The sequence below is a fragment of the Parasteatoda tepidariorum genome, chromosome X2 (genome assembly GCF_043381705.1).
Source record: "Parasteatoda tepidariorum isolate YZ-2023 chromosome X2, CAS_Ptep_4.0, whole genome shotgun sequence".
Lineage (NCBI taxonomy): Eukaryota > Metazoa > Arthropoda > Arachnida > Araneae > Theridiidae > Parasteatoda > Parasteatoda tepidariorum.
Window position 1 is genome coordinate 44,215,531 of NC_092215.1, and position 22,145 is coordinate 44,237,675.

At 29.8% G+C, this 22,145-nt stretch overlaps 1 long non-coding RNA gene across 1 annotated transcript in view; it reads left to right on the forward strand.

Annotated features, from left to right (window-relative positions):
- Positions 1-21,370, forward strand: part of LOC107443632 (uncharacterized) — a 44,696-nt gene extending 23,326 nt beyond the window's left edge. Inside the window, exons 2-3 of the long non-coding RNA XR_001584008.4 lie at positions 13,956-14,104; positions 21,129-21,370. This is a non-coding gene — a long non-coding RNA (uncharacterized lncRNA). The remainder of the gene's footprint in view (positions 1-13,955; positions 14,105-21,128) is intronic.
- Positions 21,371-22,145: the final 775 nt, after the last annotated feature.

Genomic DNA, 22,145 nt, shown 5'->3' on the forward strand with positions numbered 1-22,145 from the left:
CTTAACCATAGAGATAAAACCCCCAACTGCAATCTATACAGATTCTCTTATAAATATTCAAGCGATATCTAATTTGAAAAACATCTAATGTTTGATTTGACCTTCAAAACAAGTAACATTTCACATTCATTACAGATATATGAGCTATTTATAAGTTCGTATATATAAAATAATTCACAATTTGCGCACTGAACAAATATTGAAAATTATATTTAAAAAAAAATACACAAATGATAGCTACTATTTAATTTTTGCTAATTTTTTAAAACTGTTTATGTAAGTCTATGTAAGTGCATGTGCTACCACAAAAATATAATTGAAATATTTGATAATCTATTTCGTCTTTTTCTTTTCCCAGCATAATACACACATATTTCTTCAGTAACTACAGTTGCAAATTTTGTACTTAATTATTAAAATTAAATATCTTAAAATTAATTTGTTGACAAATTTTAAAGTAAGACTTACAGTTTATTTGTTTTTTTGGATTAGCAGTATTTTAATAATGGCAGCGCGCATATGATTAATCGATAGTTACAGCGTATTTTTTATTTTTTTTGTAATTAATTTTGTGACTCCAAAAAATAACCTTTAAAGCATTGTCATCCTTACCTCATACCAAACAAAACTGACAAATTTGGTATCACCTTTTCAATATTGTTACATAATGTTGACAGTGATCGATCAATTATAAATTGATGTAATCAAAATGCCATTTCATTTGAGACGCACCCTTAAATTATTACAGCAATAGTAGGTTTGCTTTTCAAGGTTGAAACTCAATCCGTAATAAATGAACTGAATTCGTTATATTAGATTAATGTTCATTCATAAACTGTTTACGTTTTCATAAATGGTAAAAAACAGTTCAGAATGCATTTTTTTTTGAAATTTTATTTATTTATTTCATTTATTTGTTTGTTTTATATTTTTTTTTATTTATTTATTTATCTTATATATTTATTTTATTTATTTGCTTATTTTATATTTTTTTTTATTTATTTATTTATCTTATATATTTATTTTATATATTTATCCTTTAATTTATTTTTTAATTTAATTATTTATATTTATTTTATTTATTTATTTTTATTTTATTTATTAATTTAATTTATTCATTTATATTTACTTTATTTTATTTATTTTATTTATTTCATTTATTTAATTTAATTTATTTTATTTATTTTATTTATTTATTTTAATTTTATTATTTTTATTTTTGCTTTTGTTCGATTGGGTTGACATATTCATTGTTAGGCATTTTTTTTTACTTATTATTTTGCTACTGTATTTTTTAATGGACTTTTAAAATCAGCCTTATTAAAATCATCCTTATTAAATCGAGAGTATCTTCACTGATATTATCCAGATTAAAAAAATTTAGAAGAAATATAAGAATTTCTTACAAATAAGACTGTTTTTAAGCCCTCAAAATTGAAATTTGTGCGGAGTGCTTGTTAAGTGAAAAATAGGTTGTAAGAAATAAGTTAGTTTTTCAATATTTTTACAAAGAAAAATAACTATGAAGTGAGCAAAAACAGCTAAAATTAACAACAAATATATTAGATTTGATAAAACATACATCTGTGACTTATTACCTGAAAGTCCAACGTAAATCTTACACAAAAGTTTATAATACAAAAAAAGTTGTACCATCGAAAAAAATAAGTTTCAAATTTTTAACAGGACAATTTTTAAAAATTCCGTTTTTAACAGAATTTGAACAGGTAGTAAGGATGGCAACTTTCAAAAGTTTTTAAATTATTTTTACTATGATGCTTCTTTTAATATATAAAATAAATTTTTTAATAAGTAAAATAAAGTAGAATGAAAAAATAAAAATAAAATTTATCATACTTGTACAAGCGATAAAAATCTTAAAAGGATTGGACAAAATTCGCTTTCCTAATACAAACGCGCAAAACGAAACCTAATTCCGTACGATGTAAAAATACTTTTGGAAACAAATTAATAAAGGAAACAAATTAGTAATTACTTTTGGAAAAAAATTAATAAAGGAAACAAATTAGTAATTACTTTTGGAAACAAATTAAAAATTTTTTTAAACACAATAACAACTATTTTATTGCAAGAATACACCTTTGCATAATGACATAATTTCTTCACAGTGTTATCTGTTACTGAAAAATCAATTTACTAAAAATTTTGCTTTAACGAAAATTTTAACATTATGGATTTTTTATAAAATCAATGGTATTTACTGATAAATAGAAATCTACAAAACAAATAAATTAAACATTAGAAATGTCCACAGTGAGTAATGTTCTGTTATGCGTCTCCTAGATAAAGCTTATAGATTCCTAATCTGTTTATTTTCTTCTGTCACTCTGTATCAAAGATAACTAAAAAAGAATGATGCTCTATTCAAAATTCAGGAGACAAGATACTTATCTAGGAATTCTTGCATTCTTTTGGGGAAATGCTTTGTTTGGGGAGATGTTTCGGGGATAGGGCAACTTGAAGGAAATCACCCCGACGTGTGACCTTCCTCATCCTTTCACGTACGAATTTCACTTATCAAAACGCATATTGAAATGTTTCTTAATTAACCTCTTCGTAACTGATGTAGCAAAAATATTATACTACAGTTCAAAATTTCTATTTTACTATTATAAGTCATTATAAGATAAACAAAATACGAATTCCTATTCTACTATCATAAGTCATAATAAGATAAACAAAATAAGAATTTCTAGTAAACTATCATAAGTCACAATAAGATAAACAAAATACGAATTTCTATTTAACTATCATAAGTCATAATAAGTTAAACAAAATACGAATTATGCTGCCAGGGGCTAATAATTTTAGGTCTACTTACGTAGACCTCAGTTCTTAACTAAGTAAAATAATATAAACATTTGAATTGTTAAAGTGCACCTAAAGTAGGAACAAGCATGCATAATGTTGCATGATGGTCTGTTTTAATATAATAATGGATAGATTTAATAGCTATTTAGAAAAAATTAAAATTAAATTAAACTTAAAAAATTAATTTTTCTTACAATGAGATGGAACACCAAATGCAATGCCACTGCTTATCAACGACGCACTACTGCATGGAATCTCAGTTTCAAAACTATTTTAATTACGCAAACGACGCAAAATAAATAATTATTAAAAAGAATCTAATATTAACTATAAAAATATTCAATTCTTGGGAATAAAATTTCAAAATTATGGAAAAATCACAAAAAGGTAATAGTTATTAAATGTATGTATGTACATTAATATAAAACAATTAAATAAAATAATATAAAACTATTAAATAAAATAATATAAAACAATTAATTAATAAATTTTTATTACCCTCACCCAAGGTAGGAAAAAAGAAGGTCATACATGCATAAATTATTCATTTTTATTACTTTCAAATACAATCTAAATTCACTCCTCATGATCATGCTTTTTTTAACTAGCAAGATAGTATTTTCAAGTTTTTGTTATCCGAAAATAGTCGTGCATCCTTGGTGCAGAAACTTAAAAAAATTCCAAAACTTTATGAAATTAAATATTTTGTATCCATGATAAGCAAATAAATAGAAACACTATGAATTATTTGAAAATAGTCATAATGAAATACGGAGGAAAATTTAGACTTGTGTCAAGTCTCGAAAAACCCATAACCCAAGTAATATTTTTTTATGGCCCAAATTTAATTTTTCTTCCTAATTTTTCTTGTCATCCTAGAAAAGTATAGAAAGCTGAAAACATATATTTTCAATTTTTTCTTCATCAATACGAAACAAGAGTTTGAATTGTCAATGATATAAAAATTAAGCGGAAAAAAGTATTATTAGTGTTTAGTTCTAAGAGGAAAAAAAATATGTGGCTTAATATGTAAATTAGCACAACCACAAAATAGAAGTGAATGATAAATATTCGTGACGAAATGCTTTATTTCAGGGACAAAAATATTCTTATATAATAATATGAATCTTTTCAAGATTAGAAAACGAATATAATCTTTATTTTTTATAGTTCTTCTTATACTTTGCTAGAATATGAATTGATTAATTGTGAACTTCTAACAAATGTAAAAATTATTTTCTTTATGAGCTGATTTTGATTTAGCAAAATATTCGAATTTCGATATCAGAGTGTCGTTCCACCTATGAGAAACTCAAATAAAAATCCTTCGTCGTTGTTCTGTTAATTACCACTTCTTTTTAAAAGTTAATTCCTACTAAACAATTTTGGATTCTTTAGAAAAATCAAATCTTAAAAATTTGTTAAAATCCTCCAAAATCGTCGAATTTGAAATAAAGGTCACGAAAATTTAGACACTATCAAAATCTGCCTTAGAATTTTCCATGTTCAAAATAAAGATTAATCTGTGATCTCTATAATATGGGTAGTATTTAAACATCAGTAAGTTGATTTGCTTAAATAGAAGGTCATTTTTGCTCTATTTTTCCAAATGCCAAAGAATTGAAACTTGGGGAAAAATTATAATTTGCATTCTATCTATGGAGGATTCATATGTATAGTACGCCAAAACGGACCACTCTGAATAACTTTTGATGGGATTTTCAAGTACTTATTCTTAATGGTTCAAGAGGATCACCTCAAGTATGCTAATTAATTACTGCAGACGTTATTTTAAGTTACGACATCAGACACAAAAACGCAATTTCTCAGAATATAAGTACCCTTTTTTTAAACGGATTCGGATTTCTGATGTCCAAATTATAGGGGGTTGCCGCAATCTGTAAAAAATGGTTCCCATAGTTTAGTCAGGGGAGGGATCCAATCTTTGGACCCCTTAACGTTAATGTTACTTTTTGCGTATATCGCCAGATCTAAAGAACTTTTGAAGCGCTTTGAAACATCTTCGCACACAGTTATAAAATTGATTTACCCAAAGATAATTCTATGCAAAAAATAAATCTTAGTAAATATTTTTTATTATTTTATTAAATAATAGTCGAAGAAATGTTGAATTGTAGAGTATGCAATTTTCTTTTGCAAAATAAAACATTTGTGCTCAGTCGGTTGAATAGCTCCTGAGAAATTGAATTTTAAAGAAGTCGTATATTTAAAATTCGATTTCTCAAGAATTTTTTATCCAATTATGCTCAAATTTTGCCTCTCGCCATGTAAAATTAGATATTATAAAATGACGTAAACTCTTACAATTCAAAAGTTTCTCAACTATTTTTAAATAAAATAATTAAAAAATAATAAATATTTCCTAAAATTTACTTTTTACATGGTATATCTTTGGATAAACGAATTATATATATGTGTCATCAAAAATTTTTCAATTCGCTGCACTAATTCTCGAGATATAGCAATGTACACAAATATTAAGGGGTCTAAAATTTCTATAGTTTGGGGTTCAGAAATCCAAACCTGTTGATAAAAGAGTATGTTTATTCAGAGAAAGTGCACTTTTGTGTCTGATTTCGTAACTTAAATTATTGTCTGAGATAATTAATTAGCATATTCGAGGTCACCCGCTCGAGCCATTAAGTTTGAGTCCTAGAACGCGAAGATCAGTTTAGTAAATAAAAAGTTTCTCAGGGTGGTCCATTTTTTTTCACAACGTACATACCCGTGAGCTTTATCTTTGGAAAACGTTAACACTTTTTGCAAAATATATTTTCTAGTGTCAGTCAATTTCTGGCTTTATATTACTCTGTAATTAAAAAATTTATAAAAAATATTTTAATGACGAATTTAAAAAAAAACATGTATAAGAACTCTGAAAATAATGTCTAATAAGTAAGTGCCAAAAACCAGGCAAAATTGAACGTGTAGCAAATGATTTCTGATTATTCTGATTTTTAATGATTTTCTACAAAACATCATAATGCTTTTCTCTGCACTACAAAACATCTTTGGCAAAAATCGCATAAATTGGCTGCTACGTTTCTTTTTTACATATTTAAAGGGGGAGGAGATAGAAATTATTCCAAATTAAATTTATAAATCTAAGAATTAAATAGGAAATCAAACGTTTGCTTTAACTTTAAATATTAAAGTAAAATGTTCCGAAAAATCCGAAAGATTTAGAAACAATTTTAGTAGAACAATCTATAATCATTTTGGACGTCAAAAGTTAGGACCGTGCTTTTTAAATCAAAAGTTGTAAGCAGCATCATTTTCCTCGCATAACTTTCTAATTTTCTCTTAAAATAGTCTGATTGGATTGAATTTTTTAATATGGATGTATTTTAAGAGTTTTTTAGTGAATAAATTATTAAGCAATTTGTCACCATCCTTAATTTTTAAAAAAGCATTGTCCTTAAGTTAGTTAGTTTTTGAGTCTTACAGAATGGACGAAGATCGTACCGCAAAAAGAGTTTTCAATGCCAGACCAGTTGGCAAACGAAAAGAAGCAGGCCGAATTTGAGATGGATAGTTGGCCTAAAAAAAAACCTTTTGGTCTTAAAAACTAAAAACTGGAAAACACTAGCAGGAAAAAGGTTAGCCAGGAAAAAACTTTTAGAGAGGTTCAAAGCCTACCGTGTGCTGTCAAGCCATTGATGATGATGAATATACATTGTTTTAATTTGCATTTGCATCATAGAAGGTGATTGTTTGCCGTACCCTGTAAAACAATCTAAGGGAATAGTAGAAAAACTCCGGTAGAAGAGACTCCAGATGAAGTTTGTAAAAAGTATTTGAACCTTAAACTACAGGCTGATCTATATTTGCTACGACGTAAAATTACGTCGTAGCAAATATAGATCAGCCTGTAAAATAAGCATTGCCGATACAATAAGGATTGTTACGTAAAAGAACCCTAGTAAAAGAATGAACACCGTCAGTGAAATGAAATACAAGATCAACAATTTGCCTATACTGCGAGACTGACCGTGTGATTGTGGTACGTGGTCAGCATTAATCACAGACTTCTTTTACTTTTAAACAAGTTCTAAACTTTACAAGAAAAAAAAACAATGCTCTTCTGTATTTTTCTTTTTCACAGAAATAATATCGTGTTGAGTCTAACGCTCAATAACTGATAAGTGTAAAGCAGCATAGAAATATTTGAGAGTTTTTTTAACATGCATAATGCGGACTTATTATTTTTTTATGGAGAATTTGAGGCCTTCTTAACCGTCAAATATTTTCATCAAAATTAAAGTTGTTAAATGTTGATTGACTATATGATAGTAATATTAAAGTTAAAAATTGTTTAAGTTCTATTGAAGTTGTTGAATGTTAATTGGCTATATTTGTTTAGGCAATTCGTAGGTGTTATGTACCATCCTGAACACCTAATTCTAAATAAGAAATGAAATTTTTTTTTTAAATTTGTAGGTTAAAAGATGCATAGCTCCTTTTTTGTGGGGGGGGGCAGTCCTTAGTGAATAAGTCATTCCCAATGAGTTTCGATTGTTTTAACGTTCATAATGACGTTCAATCGTGACGTCACTCAGCTTAGTATTTTCCTTAAGTTTATTTTTTTTATCAAGTTATGGTTAGAGCTGATTTACTTAGTGCTGATTCTTGATTTTAAATATTCATATTAGGTAATGATTAACATTCGTCATCTGTTAAGCATCTGTAATTATTTTTTTTTGCTGAAGTGTCTGCAATTTTCTCTTCGTCGTGTAATCAATGTTGATTTAAATAGGATTTGTACATATTATTATTATTTTCAACTTGTGGATGAATTCGCAATTTTAGCTCTAAAAAATAAAAAAAATAAAAACATTTATGTTTTTATAGATGATCTAACTAATTAAGAAATTACATTAAGTCAGATTCTAAATGGGCCCATTTTGGTAGCGAGCTATGCTCGTAAATCAAACCATATAATATCGTGTAGAAATGTTTAGCGTTGATGAGTGTCACAAAGCAGAGAGCAGATCCTATAATAATCCAAATTTAACACAATTTTTTTTCTCGTGACCCAACTGACAAGCTTTCTTTTGAAAGACTTTGACTGTGAAAAAACCTATTGGTTGAAGAATTAATTTCCTTCATGTATTAAAGAACTCTGCCCGTAAGAACAATCCAGTAGGTTACAGTTTTACACTAATAACGTAAATTTACGGAACTTTACCGTTTAACTTGAAAAATAGGCTGTGTTCGTAAAGTTATATGGTAAATGGATGTTAAACTCTGCACTTTTTGACTGTGTATTGTAATCCTCTGTTCAGGCTTAGGTGTTGTTGCATTTCTACCTCCATTATTTCCTGGTAGTCCAGGAATATTGTGCACTTATGTGTGTATAATGTTGAATAATGTGTTCAATGTATGAACTTAGTTTTATTTACCGCATTCTGCAACTGGAAGAGGCTCTTATCTATAATTTCTATATACACGTAACTTTAAATTATTTGTATGTCATTGTAGTGAATATAATGTTGAATCGAATATATCGCTTCAGAAACAATGTCAAACTAAAACATTTTGCTTCCACTTCAGCTATTTTTAATAGATTTTACTTGAAAAGTGGCAAAACTTGGAAATATAATATAATATAATATAATATTATATTCTCTTTTTTAACTAACTTTACTGACGTTATATATATTTTAACTTACAAAATGCTAATATTTTTTTTCATAAATTTAACTTAAAACTATTTTAATTATCAAGAAAATACCTAGTTTAAAATTATTTCAAATATAAATATCATGGATGTGATAATTATGTTTTCGTTTAAGTTTTATATATCATTCATATAGTTAAAAAAAGTCTTAATTCTTTTAGTTTTTGTCTAGTTACTTAAACGTCTTTAAGTTATGAATTACGTAAAAATTTTGTAATTTTTCATGGATAGTAACTTTTTTTGTAACTCTTACTTTAAATGACCAGAAAAAATATTTTTGTTAATCATTTGGTTCTGAAAATAGTGCACTTTTTATAGAAACGAAATTTCACAAATTTGTATTTCACTGTAAGGGATAATGACATTAAAAACATCATTTATGCGAAATTTTTTAAGCATTATGATGTATAATTTCATTTTATAACGTGTAATATTTTGAAAGAAAAAAAAATTAATCCCTTATTAAGTACATTTATAAAATGAAAATCCTTAAATTTATCGTATTATAGCATAATACGATAAATAGTAAAACTACTAATAGTAAAACTACCAATGACTACTGACTGATGACTTTAGATAGTGATTCGCACTAGTAGTGCGAAATCTGCTATCTAAAGTCATTAGTCATGCAAAACATTATGAATTTTCTTATGCACCGTTTATTCTGTCACTTTCTTTAAACGATCAGGAAGACCGAAAACAGTGTATTTGCGAAATGAAATTTTTTGCTCCTAGAATATTAAGTACCAGTTTTATGAACTAAATGTTTCGGTCAAGACTAGAGACAGATTCAGAGAAATTAGCTACATATCTTAATTATCATTTCACGTATTTTTCTTTAATCTAAAAACGTGTTCAGATTCAAAATGTTTTTCTAATTTCTACAGGATTACAAGTTGCAAGCAATTATGAAATCCCTTATGACTTTTACAACTGATGGCCAAAAAAAAATTTTTTTTATTTTTTTTGGATTTATTCATATTTTATGATTTTAGCTTAACTTTGTTATTTAAAGTATAATTTAAAAACAAGAGTTGATAACTTATTTTTAGTATAATAGCTTCCTATATGGTATATGAAAAATTAGATTAAAAATTCTTACTTATCTATTTTTTTATAATTCTTAATCTTTAGGATTTTCTAGAACAAACTATAAATAACTAAAACTGTATAAACAAATAGGGGGAAGCGTTGTACCGAACCTTGGAACAGTTTGAAAACAAAGATTTTTATTTTTACTTGGGTAAGGATTATAGTAGATATGTGTAAGCAATCGGTTATTGCTTACCACTTAAAGAATCTATGACAACTTAAAAATAAAAATACGATATTTTATAAGGGATAAATGAATTATTTTTTACATCCTTGCAAAGTACCTCAAGGTATAACACTATGATGTGTTTTGGGATGCAAGGATTTGTACCTTGGTACTGAATAAAAGATAAATAAGTAAATCTTATTTAATAAATACAAAGCATTATATTTATAATCGTCGTTGAACAGCAGACTCAATTTTTGGGTTTACGACTACTAATTTTCGACCACGTAGCCTTGTAATTTTGAACCCAATTCAGAAGATAAGGAAACTCTTGGATCGAGTATTGGGAGAAATTTGCCTTCGTGGAGGACTTTTTTGATGGAACNTAATAATAATAATAATAAATAAATAAATAAATAAAAAAGGCTTCTCTATCTACCTGATTGATTATTCCATATTATATGTATTAACACTCTCAGGGAATGATTTCTTCTGAAGAGCCTGTTGCTGAGGGTGTAGACCTTTATTAACTCTTCTTTTATTTCATATATACAATCAACGGACCTCTATATAACGAAGTCGCTTAACCCCGATAATGAGTTCGTTACATAGAACATTCGTTAAATAGAAAAATACCTTTTGAAATACTGAAACAACGCAAAACTGGTCATAAATTCGTAAACACTAGACATAATTAAAATAGCAATTGATATACACCGAAGAGCCATTACATTATGACCACCCTGCTAATAGCATGTAGGACCACCTTTAGTCCTTAAAACTGCTAGCACCCACCGTGGCATTGATTCCACAAGGTGATGATAGGTAGACTGAGGCATCTGGTACCAAACGCTCATCAACTGGTCCTGCTATTCCCTCACATTGCGAGGGGGTAGCGTGGCAGCACGAATTTGGTTTTCCAAGTAGGGCCACAAATGCTCTATTGGAATAAAGTCAGTTGAATTTGGGGGCCAAGACATGACTTGAAAGTCACTGGAATATTCCTCGAATCAATCCATGACGATTCGACCCTTATGACATGGTGCATTATCCTGTTGGTAAACACCATCCCCCGCAGGAAAAACTGTCGCCATGAATGGGTGAACCTGGTTTGCAACTATGTTCAAGTTGTTTACAGACGTCAGGGATTGTTCCATGAGGATTATGGGTCCTAATGTGCCCCATGAAAACATTGTTTCTGGGCGAGAAACCATGAAAACCTGGGCGAGCCCATTGTTATAGATGGAGGGTGGTCATAATGTAATGGCTCTTCGGTGTACCTTTATCTTGTAAACTAGTATCTACTATTTATTTTAGAAATCTTAACTATAAAAGAAATCTGCATGGAAAGCAAGAATGGAGCAAAACATTATCCAGTGTTACACTATCATGCTACATACATTTTCAACTAAAAAAAAGCTAAATTTATGTATAAAATTACAGCTGCATTTATTATGAAAGTAATTTTAAACATATGTTACGTTAAGTTTAACCGCTACTGATAAAATTTGTTAATTTTGTCTGAGTTTTTCGTTTGAAATGCAAAAAAAAAAAAAAAAAAAAAAAAAGGAGAAAGAGATTTTGCAGCTTTTTCTAAAGGCTAAGTGACTTCGAAAAACAATTCAAGGTCATTTCCCCCTTAAATGCGCCAACAAGTTTTAAATGTTCTGAAATATTTTGGGCAATAGGGAAAGTGAATCTCAACGAAAAGCTCGTTAAATAGAAAATTCACTTCACTATTTGGAAGCCATTTTACTAAGAAATTTCCAAAATGTTCTTGGTTTCTCGAAAAAAATCGCAAAGCAGAGAAGTTTGCAGAATGGAAGTTCGTTACATAGAAGTCCGACTGCAGTTTCATTTCTTAAAATGCTCGTTCCCGCTTTACAGGCATAAGATTCCAAAAATTTTAACAATTTAGTCCCACCACATTGAAAAAAAATCATGTCCTATAAAAGTGTTAGCTGTTCAGATTAACTAACCATGCCATTAAGTAGAACACAATTAAAAGCTCAATACACTATCTTAATTTTTAACACTAATCAATTAGGGAAAAAAAAGAAAGACATAATTTACTTTCCGATGAACTTTTTTCTTTTTATTTTCTAGCTCCCACAAATCTAATTTTAAAGTATCCGTGCCTTTACTATCACTTTAATCACTATGTCTTTACTATCACTTTAAAGTAACTTCTATGTCAGGATAGTTTTGTTAGTCGCCAGTTGATGTGTTGTCACACTTCCTATTATCCTCTTCCTTCTCCTTGTCCATGAACCCTTTTCTTCAAGCCAGACATCTTTTGTGGACGGTACAAAATTAAAAAAAAAAAAAAATTAGGAGTTGATTTTTATGTTTCTGTTGGGTTTTGCATTTATTCTCATCATTTTTGTTTTACTATTAACTAATGAAGGCCAATTTTCCAAGCATAATTGTTAGACTTCAGTTTTTCTATTTAGATTATTAATATTAGCTGATATGAGGAAAATATCATTCACAAAATAAGTCTTCCAATGTTGAGTCAATCTTATTCTTCTTTTTTGATTGTTAATAGTCTTGTTTATAATCTAGTCGTTTTACAAGAAAACAAAAAAAGGAATTTTTTTACTGACTTCAATTACCATGTGTTTTGCTTTACTTTCCTCTAGAAGAAATATTCTAATGAAGCAATAATTTTACGACATTTTATCGTTTTTAAAGAAAAAAAAGAGGATCCGTCCTTTTAACCTCTTTTTGCCTCGTACCTCTTACTTTATTGATCCTTATTTAAAAATACTCCTATTAGAAAAAGATAGCCTTAGGGTTACTTTATCAGGACTGTGAACTTTCTTCGCTTCTTGAGATAAATTTCTTAGAGTGATTGATATGTATTATTCCTTGTTTTGCAAATTTATTTTAAATTATTTTTCAATTATTTAAATTATTTATGTGTAGATTATTCTAAATTTTGTACGAAACCACCATTTTGTTTCTGCTCTCCCGTGGTGATAAAATGTTGGCAAAGCTACCAAAAATTCTGAAAGTTTTAGTTTTTAATTGCCTACCATTCTATATAATATTTAGCGAAAAGAAGCATAATAGTTGGCAGCACTGCATCATAAGCATTTTCTTTCTTCAAGTTTTGTTTGCAATATTATATTAATGTTGTAAATATTTACTTTTGGATCTAAAGTTAGTTATTTAAATTTGTGCTATCTGTTCTCTAAATTGACAAGGGATTACAAGTTGTTTATTGATGCGCACACAAGCCAGCATATGAATCTGTAACAATAAACGAAATACTCAGCACTTTTTAATAGCTAAATGGTTCTTTAAAGAAAAGAAATATCCACTTGGTATAAACAAATATTTGCAATAAATTTATACATAGTTGTTCATTATATGTAGACTACTTTTGATCCAAAACATTTAAAAATTTCCCAAGCAGCCTTTGTTAAATTGCATCTCATCCACATAAGGTGAAATCAGTAGAAATCGATGTTTTCAAAAAAGTCTTTTTTCGAAAAATATTAAGAATACAATTGTTTCATTTCAAGTACATCCTTTGCCTGTACAAAATATTTTATCTAGTAATAGTGAACTAGAGTTCGATAATGTTAAATCCAATAATAGTTTTCTGATAAATCACATTTTGAGAACCATTTACCTATCTAACCTTTTATAAATGCATGTTCTTAAATTATTTATATGTAGCGGTAGAATTGTTTCTTAATTAAAGCATTAATGCATTCACTTTGCTAGAAAAGATAACTTTTTAAATTAAGAAAATTCCGGTGCTATTGAAAGGTATATTTTAAGTATTTATTTTGCAAAATTAAGACGCTCGTTTGTATCATATAATATAATTGATATAAATACCTTTATATTGATCTAAAATGATTCGCTTGAGACTTTTTGAAATTAAAAGTGGTGGCTAATATTAGAAATTTCAAATTTCAGTTAATCATAACATTCGAAACAGAGACAGTGCTTTAGAAATAAACAATAGCTCCATGTTGCTAAAAAAAAGGTGAACATTTATAAGCATATAGTTCTACATGCTTGTAATATTTTTGAAATAAAGGTCCGAGGTTAGCACATGGCGGATTAAAAACTATATATTATGTTTTGATTAAGTTCCTTATATTTTATAATGAACGAAAATAAAAATAGATTTTTTTTCTCCCAAAGGTAATGTATGGTCCCTACAGCTGAAAGCTTGCACTGAGTGATTTTTCATCGTTTCCGATAGTTGAAATATCATTTTGAATGCAATCACTACAGCGATGACCAATACGTGAAAACGTCCGTGACTACTTGGTAAACGGAGCAGGAGGCAAGTTAGTATGAAGAGGGTATTTTAATTCTAGTTGTTAGGTATGATAAGTGTTTAAACAAACTTGTAAACTATGCTGAAAAAAAAAGAAAAATTTATGTGGAAGCTGAAAAAAATTTTCTACTTGAAAATTTTCTTTCGTTTGGTTTTTATTTTAAAACGGCCCTTACATAAAAAACAGTCCTCGTAAAAGAAAATCGCAGATCATAATACCTGACACATTCTCACTGATCTTAACCAAAAATATTACTCCGTTAGGTCAATGTGCCATTAGTTTCCAAACAAAAAATGTTTGGTTAGAATGATAAAATGTTTTGATATTGATAACATTGTTTATAGGAGAGGAAAAAATTTCGTGTGACGTTGTTTTTCCTCTAAACTTGCCTTAACCGTTACCCATATGACGCCATTGTTAAGGGCATAGTAAATTTTTTTTTGAATTCTCCTTTTGTAGGCAAATTTTCTCTTTAATGGATGATTCTTAGTTATTTCTAATTTAAATTTCAAGTTATTTGCCAAATTTTACTTTTAAATAATTCAAAAGTTCATATAAAACGCCATTATATGCAAGTCATCTCGTGCTATAGCGTTGGTATAAATCCTTAAAATATTGGCATTCTTGCTTAATCTCAGAATTTACCTTAGAAAAACAAGACACATGTTCTCTCCATAATATGTTAATAATATTAAGATTTATTTTGCGATTAGAAAATATGCAAGTGAGGTTATTCTTAAAATATAGTGGTGGTCAAGTCTAAACATTTTCAACTTCACCTGAAACTTTTTTTATAAAGATGCTTTCCATATCTGCTAACTTTTCCGATAAAATGAACGTACTTGACTGACCCGGACGTGATATGGTTCCAGTACTATTTAGATTAATTTGTCAGTCACCTTTTTAAAATTGCGCAGTATAAAGGAACTAGCTTAAATATCTATATCTTGCTCAGTTTTTAACAAATTTTGGTTAAAATTTCGAATCAGCTCAATCTTAAATTTCTCCAAAAGTTTTTTTAATCCGATTGTATATTTATGAAGTTATAGCAAAGAATCGTAGGCGAAAACATAATTTTCTTTATTAAAATGTCCATGTTTCTATGAATATTTATTCCAGGTTTACGAAACTTTATGCAGTTATTAAAATAACTACTTAAGTTATCGATACAAGTTTTTTGCTTGATTTTCTGGCGTAGGGCATTCAAAAACACTTGTTTTCTTTCGTATTTTATTGTAAGTCTTCCAAACCCCTCTAAGCCTTAAATCTTATTGCTAAGCATGAAAATTATCATGAACTAAACATCTCTAAAGTTACAAATTAATCCTTTAAATATTTTTTGATAAATTTAAGAAATGTCAAAAACTGAAAGTTTAAAGTGAAGCTGATTTCATTATTGCAGGATGGTGTAGTTTGTAACCCTATCTGGAAACACCTACCAAATTTTTATGTTAAATCCCTAAAAATTCTTAGATGGTAGATAACATTTCCTGTGACACCAAATGTTTTTTTCCAATGCCCGCCAGGGGAATGACCTACGTCATACAGACATCTGAGGGGCAGATTTGTTGGCCACTTTTCCAGGGGCACCCTATTAAGTGGGCCAACGTTGCTCCCACATTAGAGACAGATAGTATAGAGAATGAAAGAACATCCATGCCTTGCCCGAAATTCGAACCCAGAACCCTTCTGATGCAAGGCCAGTTCTCTGATCCAACCAAATGCTCCAAATCTGGACCAAATCGGGACACCAAATGCTCCAAAATCTATTTTTTATTTCCTATAACTATAAGTTCCAGATTTCAAAAGTTTTCTTTTTAATCATCCCAGCTCTTCCAACACATTAATAAGGAGACGAGCTCAGCCCGGGCACAATGCAGGTCGATGTCGTAAGCTAAAAGAAATTTTGGGGCCTAAAAATTATGCTTAAGTTTTCTAAGGCCCCGGATGTGCAGTCGGTTAATGTATCGCTCACACAGATGTTGTAAAACTAGGGGTAGTTTGCTGAACACTGACTAAGCAATTGATGTGTCTATGCAGCAGATGCACATTAAATCTAACCTGGATAAATGTCCTCTTATTGATTGTGGTGCAGAAGTTTGGAGAGATTAGTAACCGGGAGCTGTCGACTGACTTGCTTCAAAACTTCGTGGCATTCCTACCGTAGCTGTTAAAAAAACTTTGGAAAACAGACTTATTGGGCATGGTTGGGTGATGTTCGAAAATTTTTATTTATTTGCGTACAACGTCAAACAAAAATATGTACTAAAATCTGTTTTAGTAAGTAAGTGTGAAATAAATGTAAAAATTATTAAACAGTAGCAATTTAGAAATATAAGACCCGCAGTGGACTGATCATAAAGACACGGTTCCCAGCACAACACCGAAGTCAAACATCACTGGCTGCGGTTAGTAAGCGGGTGGGTGACCACTTTGACCAGTCTCCGTAGGAACCGAGGGTGCGCGGTATCGGCTCTCTTTAAACTGTTTTATCGTAAAGTGCTCGACGCCGGGCTGCCAAAGCAGAGGAGCCATCCCCTCTGCAGAGGATCAAAATTACGATGGGCTTTCTTCGGATCATCCTCAGGGATGTTTCCCAGACAGTCGTAAATAGCCTATTGTGCAGCTCTAGTGCGACGTAAAAAAGTACCTACCTACCTCAGAACTGTAAAAAATTATGATTTAGAAAGGAGTAATTTAAAATAATGTATTATATAACTGCGTGCAGTTCGGTTATATATCTTTTAAGAATTTCTATTTTGGTTGATCTATCGGGTGGACTTAGATCTCAATTTGTTCAGAAAAGTGTTTTTGGTCTGATGAAAAAAATATTGAGATTTACATAAAGCAATAAGAATTTTGCATTCCGCTGTTATTTGTCGGAAATTCCTAAAACTTGTTGAATATCTAGAAAATAAGGAGCAGATTGATTAATACAAAACTGTCATCGTTGTAAATAGCGTGGTTCTTCGTTATTTTGCCCCCATATTCATAGATACGTACATATAAAAATGCCTTATCTTAAAAATCAAAGCAGAAAACGGTAGGAGAGAAAATAATCAAAATGTAATAGAAAGTAATAGAAATTCTATGCTTATCGTAAGGGTATACATTTCGTTTTAATTTTATTTTCGATGCAGAAACCTTTTAAGTACAACCTTAAATATACTCGCCTAGATGCAAAAAAAGTGGACTTTCAAACTAATTAAGAACTGCAGTTAGCGTTCTTCTATGTTTCACAAGTTACATCAAAACAAAATAAGTGCTAGTTAAAGTAAATGCATTGCGTTTAAAAACAGTTCAGCATACAGAAATGAAGTTCAGATTTCCAAATAAATTTATTCAGCATTATCTACATTTACAACAAGAAATGTGTAACTTCATATTTTTATAAGACATTTGTAAAATATAAATGCTACAGAATTCGTACAAAGCTTAATTTTTATTATAATCACTTGAACACTGTACTGAGAACATAAATCTGGGAAATCAGTTGTAAAATTTTATATAATATATCACTAAAATATCAAGCACGATTTTCTGTTTTTTATAATATGTTGATTTTATTGTTTCAACACCAATAACATGCTTATGAAAATTAGTCACTTAAATTTTTCCTATGTTTTGATAATTTTTCGGTAACTCCCCAGAACATGAAATGTCGCATTATTATTTAACTCTTTAATCAACTCTTTAATTAACTCTTATTTAACTCTTTTTATCATAAAAAACACTCTAATAGTTACAAAAAAATCTGATAAATTATCGGTATCATAATCTGATAATTATGTCTGTACTAAAATATAAAATACAAAATAAGTAGACTGAAAATTGATTTTCCATTCATATTCAAGAATTTATCAATAATTGATTTGTAAATTAAAGAAATTTCAACTATAAATAACTGTTTCTCTAAGATCTGAATGAGTACAAACTTGAAAAATCATTTGTTTGGAAGATTTTACCTTTAATGGTGCTTCATGCAGTATACACATTTTAGCTTTTTACAATCTTAAACATGACACATAATTTGGGTGCCACTGAGGATATTTTTCGTCAGCACTGTGATCAGAGCTAGTCGCGTTCAGAATTAATATTGACTAGCCGTCTCTGAGATTAGAACCTGAGTCATCTCATTGGGAGGCGGGGGCTCTATTACCTGAGCCAACTCTTATGAAGAGCACATTTTATTTTACAATCGTTGTTGAACAACCGACAAAATTTTGGGTTTACGAATGCTAATGTTCAACTCCGTAGCCTTGTAATTTTGAACCCAATCCAGAAGACAAGGGATCTCCTGGATCAAGTATTGGGAGAAATTAGCCTTCGTGGGGGACTTTTTGTTGGAACTAACCCGCATTTGTGATACTTGAAGAGGAAGACCACGAGAACCAGTCACGGTTGGCCTGACTGCAAGGGGACCCTAACCCATCATCCGTCTGCCACTGAGGATATTTTTCGTCAGCACTGTGGTCGGTACAAGCAGGATGCTGAATTCGTATCGACCAGCCATCGCTGGGATTCGATCCTGGTTCACCTTATTGAAGAGCGAACGCTCTAAGGAAGATCAAATGTGCGAAATTATTTTTTCGAGCTTGACAGTTATTCATGACTGTTAGTTTCAGTTTTGCTATTTTTAGCCAACGCTATTATTGTCTATCCCTCAATCCTCTGAATATTTTAAATCGAATTGCTATCTATAAAAAATCCTATGAACTAAGCATCTGTGAAGTTAGAAATAATCCTTTAAGTATTTTTTGAGAAATTTAAAAAAGTCAGTTTGAAAGTTTAAGGTAAGCTGAATAATTATCTTTTTTCATTTGTTAACAATTGAAGATTTATTAATCTCTAAAAATGCAAAACTGATTTTTCTTAAATGTTAAAGAAGAAAAATGTAATTAATGTTGGATGACATTTATCCTCTAATAATTGCTTCTCAATAAATATTCTTGCTAGATTGTCCAAAGCGCCCTATAAGGTGGACCCTGTTCAAGATTTTTTTCATAAGTGTAAGTGATTTGTCTTATTAAAAAAAAAGTCACACTACAAGAATAATTTTTAAAGAGATAAAAAACCAAATCTAAAAAGTGGATCAGCTAACCACTTTTCCCCTTAAGTAAAAAAACAAAAATAAGTTGAAATAATAAAATAGTTATTAATTATATAAAGTTCTTAATTTATTCCATGCCTGATACTGTTTCCTAATTACAAAAGAAGTTTTAAGATAGTTAAAATATAGTTTGCTGATTTGGATGATTATCTAAGCGAGATTCTATTGCAGAATTGTTGATTGATTTGACAAATCGTTGAATGTCAAAAGAATCTATATCTCCAATGGGACCCTGCATTAAGGAAGAAAGGAATTTGAAAGTTTTTTTTTTTGATATAAAGTATGAAATACAAAATTTTAATTATTTATATTATCTATTTCAATTATTTTGGCAAAGATATAGATGTTCCCCCTGGAGGCAATGTCTGACATGAAACCTAGCAGAGATATTATTTAGAGAATTAACTGTTTCCTAATTACAAAAGAAGTTTTAAGATAGTTAAAATATACTTTGCTGATTTGGATGATTATCTAAGCGAGATTCTATTGCAGAATTGTTGATTGATTTGACAAATCGTTGAATGTCAAAAGAATCTATATCTCCAATGTGACCCTGCATTGAGGAAGAAAGGAATTTGAAAGTTTTTTTTTGATATAAAGTATGAAATACAAAATTTTAATTATTTATATTATCTATTTCAATTATTTAGGCAAAGTTATAGATGTCCCCCCTTGAGGCAATGTCTGACATGAAACCTAGCAGAGATATTATTTAGAGAATTAACTGTTTCCTAATTACAAAAGAAGTTTTAAGATAGTTAAAATATAGTTTGCTGATTTGGATGATTATCTAAGCGAGATTCTATTGCAGAATTGTTGATTGATTTGGCAAATCGTTGAATGTCAAAAGAGCCTATATCTCCAATGGGACCCTGCATTAAGGAAGAAAGGAATTTGACAGTTTTTTTTGATATAAAGTATGAAATACAAAATTTTAATTATTTATATTATCTATTTCAATTATTTAGGCAAAGATATAGATGTCCCCCTTGGAGGCAATGTCTGACATGAAACCTAGCAGAGATATTATTTAGAGAATTAACTGTTTCCTAATTACAAAAGAAGTTTTAAGATAGTTAAAATATAGTTTACTGATTTGGATGATTATCTAAGCGAGATTTTATTGCAGAATTGTTGATTGCTTTGACAAATCGTTGAATGTCAAAAGAATCTATATCTCCAATGAGACCCTGCATTAAGGAAGAAAGGAATTTGAAAGTTTTTTTTGATATAAAGTATGAAATACAAAATTTTAATTATTTATATTATCTATTTCAATTATTTAGGCAAAGACATAGATGTCCCCCCTAGAGGCAATGTCTGACATGAAGCCTAGCAGAGATATTATTTAGAGAATTAACCACATAATTTGAAAATATGACAGAATAATATTAAAAAAGGTAATTTTTTAAACAAAAATTTATGACGTGGCGAAACTTATGCTACAGATTGTTCACAATTAAATGTGAATTAGCAAAATGAAGGCATGAATAAATGATGAATAAATAAATGAAGGAATGATGAAATTTTAGTCTAATGAATCGAATTTTTATTCTAATTTTGATCTAATGAATAAATGATGAAATTTTATTCGAATGATGTATTATATGCACAGATACTTACTTCCAATCATCTATACTTGCTTAAATACCAGATGAAATCTCAAGATGCTTCTATTAATTGTCGTCTCCCTATTTCTTCTGATGATCAAACGGATTTAGTTATGCCTGCCGTCCTCAATAGTGCTTCATCTAATTTCGAAAGTGCTTTTGTTTTCACCTCACTTATATTTTGATATGTGATCCCCAATATGCTTACATTACATTATATGTTACATACAGGTCACGCTTTTGCTGACCCAGAATTTAGGTTCTTGAAAGCTATTTATTGATGGTGAGTGATGTATTATATTTTCTCTTTCAGATGCTATCTGACTTATTCACGCAGAAGTGAGAAATGAAAACATGAATGACACAATTCAATGTTGACTTCTTCGCAAGAAAGAATCCTTACCAAAAATGTAAAAACTTTATATGTATTACAAAAAAAGAAAGAAAAAAAGCATAAAACTTTTATTCTATTAAAATTTACAACTATCCATAAATATTTACTTTTGTCTACATTAATACCACAAATTATACCAAAATAAAATTTCAGTGCCGTCAGATTTATATTTTTACAATAAATCACAGCACTTAAAAATTTTAAAAACAATTATATAAACAACAAAACTTGATCCTTATCAATGAAATTCCAATATTTACAAGGATCGCGAGAAAAGAACACAACATTCACAAAAGTAAATTGTCAATATCTGTTCCTTGTGGAGGGTGGAATAAGAGTATATAGAAAGAATGGTTGCGAAGAATGCTGGCCTCGTTGTTATGAAAATGTAACAAAATAAAAATTATGGTTTGTCTACAGTAAGAACTCCCTCCGCCACAAAGTCAGGGAGGGTAGCTTCTCTTCACTCAGGGCTAACACCGAAGAAAATATTCACCGAAACCTCTCCTATACGGCTGGGGGAGTTCTTACTCTAGACAAACTATAGTATGCCTGCGGAGTTCCTCTCATGACCCCAGTGATGGAGGACCTGAGAGAAAGATGGTTTTCATAGGAAGGAAATTTTGCTGTTATTATAAACAAATGCTTAGAGTCCTGGTGGCTCAGGGGATGGAGCATTCGCCCTCCAATGAGGTGATTCGGGTTGGAATCCCAGCAATAGCAGGTCGATACGAATTCCGCATCCGGTTGGCACCCGACCACAGTGCTGACGCAAAATATCCTCAGTGGTTGACAGATCATTGGTTTGAGTCCCATTGCCGTCGGGCTGACAGTTGGGGGTTTTCGCGGATTTCCTTTCCATGTAGCGTAAATGCTGGTTAGTTCCAGCAAAAAGTCCACCAAGAAGGCAAATTTCTCCCAATACTCGATCCAGGA